General features: G+C 38.3%; 1 protein-coding gene across 1 annotated transcript in view; it reads left to right on the top strand.

Moving 5' to 3' along the window:
• The window catches only part of LOC306769731 (dolichyl-diphosphooligosaccharide--protein glycosyltransferase subunit STT3B), a 100,728-nt gene that overhangs the window by 57,983 nt on the left and 32,531 nt on the right, over positions 1-10,214 (top strand). The gene's annotated exons all lie outside the window — the stretch shown is intronic.

Genomic DNA, 10,214 nt, shown 5'->3' with positions numbered 1-10,214 from the left:
TATTTTTCTTTCTTTCCTGTTTTTCCCCCTTGCGCTGCTTAAGGTCAACCTGAGATAGAAGTCTCTATGTCATATAACGGCTTGAATTAAGTGTAGTCTGCTCTTTCTGTAAAGCCTTGCTTTGCTTGATAATAAATATGAGACAAAGAGAAGCATCGTACATATCGGCAGAAATTTTCTTTGCGTCAATGTCTTTGCTCTGCAGCTGAGATTGGGAGCAACTGCTGTCAATGCATATTATTACAGAACATTTTTATACTTGGAATGTCACGTCACTTCATTTTACAATTAATAGCAGTATTAAAGGCACAGATTGGTTCTCATATAGATCCTTCAATGTCGTCACTTTCCATAAAAGAACACAGAATGAAAAATATGTTATGCTATACGTTGTCTCTTGTTGCTTCGTTTTGTTTCATGTCAGAGGAGGAATGTACAGCAGAGGAAGAGAGATCACTCCAAACAAACAGATTGTTATTCTCGCCAGATTTGTTTTGTTGTAGAAAAAAAAGAAGAAAGAGTGAAGTTATTCTAAGTATAAACATGTTTTGAAAGGATGTGCTTTTAAAAAAAAAATCCCCCACCCCAGCATGTCGGTAAAGCAGTAAGAGAAAAGCTGCATAGAAAGGAGGAAATACATGGAATACGACCTGCAGGTAAAAATGACAGCAGTTTACAGCAAAGTAAAGATAGATAATCAGCAGTGGAATTAAATGTTGTTGGTATTATTGAAATTTAACGTTATCATGTCAGTTTTGTAATAAAACTCGACTCAGAGCAAAGTGACATGTTCAGCAGCATTTACCAAATGGTACATTTGACCAATAATTTTGTTCAAACCACCAACTCTGAGTGAGGGTGGTGCCTATTAGGGCTTATTTACATTATGCTTCTGTAATGTACATTAAAGTAGAACTATTATGTGCATTTCAAGCTAAAAATCAGCCGCAATGTGACGGGGTCAAAGTGTGGTTTTTAAATTGAAATAGTTTTATTGCATGTGTTTTTAACTTGTTGCTTGCACTACTAACCCCCCCTGGAGGCCTGTCGCATAACAACTAACTATTTAGTGGGAACACCTGTGAATGGCTGGGCAGACACTTTAAAAGAGCAACAGGTGTGGCAGAAGAGAGACAGAGAGAAGGAAAACAGAAAGAGAAGGAGAGGAGCAGGACAAGGAAGGGAACGGAGCTCCTGAAAATGGACGACGACGATTATGGCGATGACGATGGCGACGATGACAAGGATGACGATGGCGATGATGGCAACGATGACAAGGATGACGATGGCGATGACCATGAGGATTTCCTTTGGATTTCCTTTATTTCTTTTTCCTTCTAAGTCACAGTCTCTTAACACAAACCTGTATTAAATAAGAGTGAATTATGGGAGTTACTACATTTAAAGTGGAATTATAATGGGCATTTCAAGCTAATTTATTTTTATTTCTGAGACCAGAAGGGCTGGGATTGATGGAGTTATTGTCACAAATCGCTTTATTTACTTCAGACCGACCCTCTCCGTAGGCTGTCAGATCAGCCTGTGGGTAAAACGAGTGGATTGAGACTCTTCCGCATTAAGCCCCGCCTCCCGCCACTGCACTATATCGGGAGCGCGCACCGCAGCTGATTTCGCCGGCATTCTAACATCTCATAAACAGAAGGATTAGGCTAATATGAACGCAATAAAAAAAACCAAAATACAATGTCAACACATAGCATACAGCCCTACATGTTGGAACCTGAATCACAGCCTGAAAACAAAGTGGAAAACAGCAACCCACAGCAAGGAATGCAGCAGGATCTCTCTATTTGGTAAACTCACCAGCCATCGTTGGAAATAACTTTATCCGACGTTTTCCACCCGCCTGATGTATTTGTACATGCCCTTGTTAACCAGTAGAAGGTAACCAATCATCAAACCTTATCCCCCCAGACGTTACAAGGATTTCCAAGTAGAAAAAACTCCCATGGAGTTTCGCCATGGAAACCAAACGGAGAGAGTGCTGGAAACTCAAACATGCGTTTAGGTGATAAAAAACGGTGCCTGATGAGGATTCAACATTGTAACACCGTAGAAAGCTCAGAAAACTTGAAATAGCACCCCTTTAAAAGTTACATCTATTTCTAAGGACACTGCCGTCATACTTTCCTTATGTTTGCCCGGACATCCACCAGAGGGGAAAGGACAGTTCAAAGCTCACCTCAGAGTTCCGACGTCAGTCTCAGACAATAACAAACATGGCGGTGGCGGTGGATATCGTGACTTCTCAGAAAGAGTCATAAAACAATCTGATGCAGTAGATGGTCTGTACCATAAGTGTAAGCCGCTGTAAAAGCCCCGAAAACCGACCAAATTCTGCACATAAATGATGCTCAGACTGGCCCATATCAATCTTCAATGGGCCTTCAATGGGCCGTCTATATTTCATTACACATATCTGGTTTTGTTTCTTTATTCTCATTGTTCCAGTGTTATTGATGTTTTAAAGAGCAGCTATTCTGCTAGAGGACAGCTGGAAATCAAAGCTTGCTAGATGTTTTTTTCACTGTCTTCCCAAATCCTCTATTCAGGCAAAAAACATTCAAAAACATTTTTATCATGTAGTTTTACCGGAAAATGCCTCTCAGGTAGAGGTCCTGCAGCCTTTCCCTTGTCTTCTCTGAGAGATGGAGGGAGCAGAGGGGATTTAGTTGGAATGCGACCTTTTGGTTATTGTTGTCATCAAAATATCAAACACCCATAATGATTTTTTTTCTTTCAGATTTTACACATTTCAAGTATTGTGAAAATTATCACTGCATAGTCGTGATAAACCAAGAACATCTGTGGCATTCTTAAATTGTACAACATCCTGTTATCCCTTTGAGTCTGTAAAATGCTTTCTGTTTCTTTGCAGCGCTAGAAAACAGAAGTTAAAATGAAAAATTACCACACCCACACAGTTGAGCTGTGCTGGGCCTGATGAATAGGCAGAATATTTTATTCTTTTCAAATGTGACATTTTTGGATTTCATCAAAGAAAAAGACAACTAATCATAAGCAAGTGTTTTTGTAGGTAGTGAAGCAGACTGCTGTGTTCGCCTGCGGGGTCGTCTCCCAAACATGCATGCAAATGGTTGTCCTTTAGATTCAGCGCATTAATGGTGTCTTTCGTAATTATCTTCGACTTAAAACCATAGACAAATGAGAACAGACCAGATACAAGAAAGGAAATATTTGATTTTCTCTGTTTGGTGGCATTTTACTATTCATCTATTGTGTCTTTTTCTGTCTCTGCTGCTCAATTTACTTTTTATTTTTTTCGATAGCAGCTTCTGGTACTATCGAGGAATTAAATCATGATAACGGAGCTCAGCCTTGTTGCATCCAGAGGAGACTCGAGCGTTTATCCCATGTTTTTTACTGATATATTACAGCTGGATGGTTGCTGGAAGACATAATTGGTTCACATCAAATGCGCCACAGTAATAGAAATAAAGCAGGCAAATAAAATATATTTATGCAGCCCACTTACCTATAATTCCTTGACGTTTAGCTTTGCCGTTGGTGTAATGTAACCACCTGCAGCTGATGAAGAAAAACCTTTACTGCTCAGAAACCGCGCTAAGCCTGCAGGAGTCGCACAATTATGCAGATGTGTATTTGTTGGCCAAACAACAATGTACATCAGTATTCAGGATAAATGATCTGTCTTTGCTCATTATTGGATCATTCAACTACCACACAGCACTCGCTAACGAATTCAGGCAACTGCAAAGACTGAAATATCCTCACAACAATTGCAAATGTGTACTTTCCTACGTATCACAGATGTTTGAACATTAAACACGGAAATCGTGCCTTTCATATGCCTCCTGGAGTGATATGTGACGTGGCTCAATACAAATTTTGCTTGGCAGCTTAGAAATGCAGCAGGTGTGACATGATAGTTGACAAACGCTATTAAAACATATTTGCTCTGGCTTTTGTGTTTCATATGTTTAAGTTTGCAATTTAGATTTTTGTTGTCGTGATCACTTCAAATTTAGAAGATTTATGATTTTTTTAAGCATAAAGGCTGATTAGCAGCTTGGAGGCTATTTGGCCATTGCTATTTCTCTGTGTTTGAGTATGAAGATATCTAGTGAAGGCTTTCAGCCAGGTAGAGGTAATGATGCAGATATTTCATTGTGCCATTTCACTGCAGTATACAATGTCGCTAATATAGCTGATACATACCTGAGTTTTCTTTTACTCATTCTAAAGAGTCAAATAATGCTTTTTAATGTCACTTTGTCATTTCTACATATAGTTTTGAAGCGGTATGAGTTGTGACCCTGTGGCCTATCTTTAAACTTGCCCAATGTTGCAGATGTGGCTGCAGCTCAGTGTCCCGGTGTCTTCTGTCTACAATCCAAGCCACCTGATAAAACACTGCCGACTGTGTGCACTCATGTACTGATTCAGCGAAGCGAAACCAAGCGGCTGATAGTTCCGCTCACTTACACTTTTATCCTCAAGCACTCTGTGTATGTCTGTAAGCCAAACATGCACAATGGGTGAGTGCACAGGTGTATGCCAACTTATACACATCCGATCATGTAGAGAACAAAATCTGCTTTGAATTGACTTGCTATGAGATTCTAAGTTGTTTTTCTAATCTAAGTCAGAGCAGCAAATATGCGTAGAGAGAGGGAAAAAAAAGGCAGTTCCTCAAACAGATATCATTCAATCAAAGGGCCAGGATATGTGTGTCTGAGAACATTTAAATGAGTCATTAATCAAAATATTTACTTGCTTAATATGATTGAGAATGACAGGAAGACAAGCAAATGGAAACCACAAAACTTACTGAAGTTGGGCAATAATAGTCTTGGTTAAAGAGGACCTTAGAAACACAAGATCATCATGAATGACTGGTAAAATGGTTTATTCAAACCTGGTTTTAAATCCACTACTGAAATTTGTAAAGCCTATAAAGACAATATCTAAAATAATACAAAATAATCTAAACTGCTTTAAATTAATCAGAAATTGCATGCATGCTGTGATATTCTCTCATATACCATACTACATGACAACATGGGCTCAGGCCGCTCCAACTGCAGCCAAACATGTAGGTTCACTATATAACAGAGCATTATAAAAATTATGGATAAAAAAACCAATCTGTCATCACCACTGCAATATCTTGAAAAAGTACAATCTGATGAGCTTTGACAGCTTCATCAATTTCTCCTTTATTAGATTAATTTACAGATGTATCTATCATTTAGTACCTAAACCTCTGAGCACGTGTGGAGAGATAAAACAGCAGCAGAGTTTCCAGAAATGTGACAAACCAGGACTGTAGGAACCCCTATTTTAGGACTAGTTTTGGGCAGACAGCCTTTTCTGTGAAGAGTTTGAGGTTATGGAATTTGCTCCCAACAGACCTTAAGACCATACTGGATTTTTAAAAAGTTCACTTCCAAACTTAAGAACTGGATAAAGACAAATCAGGCCTGCACTCAGCTTTAGTATTGTAATTTTTTCCATGTGGGTGGCAAAACGGTAGTTTAGATTTTATACATATATATATATATATATATATATATATATATATATATATATATATATATAATGAGTGAGAGAGAGAGGTAAACTGTTTAAAATGAGTAGTATGTGCCGTCATTCATGGAGCATACTTGTCCCTATCAAATAAAAATAAAGTAATTAAATAATCGAGATCTCAATCTCAGTCAAAATCATTATGATTATAATTTTTGTCATAATCAAGCAGCCCTACTACCTGCTACATCTGTTTTTAAAAAAAAAAAGAAAAAAAAAAGAAGAAAGCATTTCATTGCCTCTGTTAAAAAAAAAAAAAAAAAAAAAAAAAAAAAGCAAAGCGGATGATCATCAAAAGCATCTAAAGGAACAGAAAAATTCGAGTAGCATGAGTATCAGCAACAAGTAGACAAAAACATAACACTTGCCTTTGGTGATTAAACCTACACATTAAACTAAGAGTATTAACATTTTTCAATGCAGAATTTAAATAATAAATTGTCAACTGATTCATTTGAATATGCAAATGCAACCAAGCCCCCTCCAAGGAACAGAGTTAGACAAAAACTGCTCCAAGTCCAGGCAACCAGCAGCGACCATAGAACGTTAAACCCAGCCAAGCACACAGCTCACAGGAAAGACCATACTCCCAGCCTTAAGACTGCAGAGGAGTCCCAACATCAATGGGCCCCAGTAGCCAGGGACAGTGGACATTGACCCTGCTGCGCACTGTCCACTAGTCTCATAAAGGTCCACCTATGCTCTGTAATGCAGCCTTGTGTTCATCCACTGCATCATTAACATACGTAATTGGCCTGTTTTTGGAGGCCATGTGGATGTTTAGGAATATGGCGGATGTGCAACAGGTGAAACATATGAAGAAGATGAGACCACTTTTAAATTAGAATAATATGTATGCCAACGTAAAAGACATGGAAGTATAAGAGCAGGGATGTTTAAAAAGGACTCATAAAAAGGAAGCATAAAGTCTTAAGAGTTAGCAGAGTGCCTGACCCATCCCCCCTCAAATTCCCCCATAAGTAGACCTGGCCACCTGGGACAACCAGGAAATAATTTTATTGAAATAAACTTGAACAATAAATCTGCAATGAAAGATTGATGCATGGCCATCTTCACTATTTAACTTTTCTGCTGGTCCAAAACCTTTGCCACCAGTTTATTTCCCTGAAGGAAACTTGGTTTGTTGCATCAGGTTGTAGTGGGGGCATATGTTTGCTTTCCCGTCATTAACTCGGCCTCTTGTCATCTTGTGTGAACAGTCAATACATCTCCAAGTGAGGCAGGTACTCCTCGAGGCAGCCATCAGCACCTCGTAAGATGACATGTCATGAATAGAGCATCAAAAACAGGGAAAAAACACACACCTGCCCCCATTCAGATCTTCCATTCAATTTGGCAAGGACCCTGAAAACAATCATCCAGGCCATGCATCACTGCTTCTCATTATCAGTCTCATTTACCCACATTTGTCTTTGCGCTTCTTTCCTCCTCTCCATCCTCCTTCAATCTTGTCTGCCATTAATTGTCTTTGTCTTCCTTTGTCCCAGCCATCGTGTCGCCATTTCTGTTTACCCCCTCCTCTTTCTTCTTCCTCCCCTCACCTTACTTTCTCCTCCTATTTCTCCTTATAGCAAATTCCTTCCCCCTCCACCTTCTGCCACGTCTCTTTACTCCTGTCTTCTCCCTCCACATGGCAACTCGTTCTCTCAAGCCTCAGTCCAATCTTCATTATCTGACTCCTTCATTTTAACTGTTAACCCATTCAGCTCCACTCACTTAAATCTGTGTTTACCCCTCCCTCCTCCTCCACACAACACACACAACCCATCCCATAATCTATAATTGAATCCTCTCTCACACAGAGGAGGGCTGCTGTTTTTAATGCCACAGCTCTCTGGAAGAGGAAGACGTGCATATACACTTGCAAAATGCACAGTTGCGCAGCATCCCTCCCTTACTCTAACCCAGCATGCCTGCATTGTAGCAACAGTAATCCCCCCTATTTTCTTCCGACTCACATTTAATTAGCTGGACTGGACTCGCACTGTGCGACTTCTGTGTCTTCACAAAGGGAGCAGCGGTCAGGGAGGGAGCTGGAGGAGGAAGAGTTGGTGACCAGGGCACCAGTTGAACACAGCTTGCACACGCACAGAATGGATAACACAGGGCTTCGTGCTAGCTTTGGCTCAGCTTGAGCAGGGAATATTGTCTGAGAAGAACACAGCAGTTTGTTCAATGACTATTGTTTTCTAGCTTTGTCATAATTCTTGTTGTCGCTCTCATTATAACAAAGGAACCAGTCAGCATGGAGCCATTTATGAGGGAGGTTTTGCTGGTTCTGCCTTTGGGAGTGCACATTACACTGCTACTTTTATACACGTTTATCTAAAACTTATACTATCCTGAAGTAAATTCTGTGAGGAGTATTATTTGCAGTTGTTTTATTGAACTATTATCTCTGCTTTGTTTGGTTTTAATTTTCATTAAAGTTGTTTTTTGAAGTTTGAATAAGTCAGTTTTAGCTACAGCATTTCCTCTTGTTTCTTCCCCCAGTTTTTTTTTTTTTTTTTTTTTTTTTAAATCACTGCCACACTTGTTTTATTGACTATTATTTAACTGTAAATTAAATTTCAAGAGCCAGGGTGATGATCTTATGCTGCAATGCGCTTATAAAGTTCACCCACACCATTCCAGTGGCTTTAAAAAGTGAAGCATCTCCATCTGGATTTAGATTATGGGTTCATTGAGCTCATGGCAGGTGTAAAAATGACTGGATCAAGAGGTGAAGAAGACATGCTTACTGTGCAGGATGAAAATCAATAATTGGTGCATATGATATTTAAACCATTTTATCTCCTTCAAAGGAAAATATTCCCTCTGACAGGGCCGTAATTGTCCTGTCATACTGAGAGAGCCACAGGACTGAAATGTTATTTCTTCCTTCTGCAGACAAAAGTGAATTTCATGTTTTTCTGTAGAAAATCTGATCATCTTGGTCTATCTTCTTGTGGTAACTCCTCAAGCTTTACTAACTGTATAAAGTGTCATTGGAGTGTGCAGGTGATTGATCCAGAGGTCTGTGTCAGGGTATTTGGTGGGGTGAGACCACCTTGGTCCAGCAAACATCGATTCCCTGTTCTCAGTAAGCGAGTGGCGTTGAATGCAATTTCGCTTTTTGACAATATCTCCAACACCCCCCCCCCCCCCCCCCCCCCCCCCAAACTCACACCGATAATCCGAGCTGGATCATTTGAAAGGTCACTCTGAAATGCTTCTTCCATTGTGTGTGTGCGCTTTTAAGCGTGTTTGTAAATGTTAAATTTCACACTCGCTTGCTCTATCAGCTTCAAGCTTGTTTACAAGATGCTGCAGCATGGCCTTGTGTGACCAGATCTTCTCTGCAGCTACAGCTTGCTGTGCCATATCTGTAATAATCGTTATGCTGCGATCAATAAACTGTTAGGATATCAGCTTTTTTTTTTTTCCGTCTTGTCCAGTGTTTAGGCAAGCAGAATGATGGTCTGGATGCTGTGTTCTGCTGAGCAAATTTTCTCTGCCAAGGGAAGCTTAATAGATATAATGATCCCCTTGACTTTCTGAATTTTTATTTTATTTCTATATTTATTTTGTGTTATTGTTTGAATTGTAGAGTTTGTACTGCTGGACCAGAGAGGACAGACGAAAGACAGAAAGAGAAAGGAGGAAAAAAAACCTCATAAGAAAAGTGAAAGAGATAAAGGGAGAGGAAAGGGAGAGAAAAAAAAACCAAACTAAAAAATAACCCAAAAAGAAAAAAAAAACCAACAGATGTATACATATACACACATACATACCCACACATACATATCACACACATACACACGTATACATACACATACATATCACACACATACACACATATGTATACACATATATATATATATATATACATATATATATATATATATATATATATATATATATATATATGTATATACATATATATATATATATGTATATACATATATATATATATATATATATATATATATATATATATATGTATATACATATATATATATATATATATATGTATATATATATATATATATATACATATATATATATATATATATATGTATATATATATATATATATATATATATATATACATATATATATATATATATATATGTATATATATATATATATATATATATATATATATATATATATATATATATACATATATATATATATATATATATGTATATATATATATATATATATATATATATATATATATATATGTATATGTATATATGTGACGACTGTGTCACATGCAGAACATGCAGAGTGGAACGTGTTCCGGAAAAGGTGATCATGCCAGTGTGACCCCTCCCACACAAAGGCAAGAGGCACGCCGGAAGATATCAGCTTTTAGCAAGAGAAGATCCCAGGAAGTTTCAGAATGCTTTTGATGAGAGAATATAAAGCCAGTACAGCAGCGCTTCAGAATGTAGTCTTCTCTTGATCCAGATCTCTGTGTAATTAAAGGCCAACATGGTATCATTAAAGATAATGTGAGCTGAAACGCCATCTGTGCCCCATGTGACTTATTTGACATGAAAGTTTGTGCCGATGTGACTCAACCCATCCCCTGTTCTTCTCCTTCTCCTGCC

The sequence above is a fragment of the Telmatherina bonti genome, assembly GCF_933228915.1.
Source record: "Telmatherina bonti genome assembly, chromosome: 19".
Taxonomy (NCBI): domain Eukaryota; kingdom Metazoa; phylum Chordata; class Actinopteri; order Atheriniformes; family Telmatherinidae; genus Telmatherina; species Telmatherina bonti.
The sequence above is the reverse complement of the archived record's forward strand: the minus strand, read 5'-3'. Positions and strand labels throughout refer to the sequence as shown.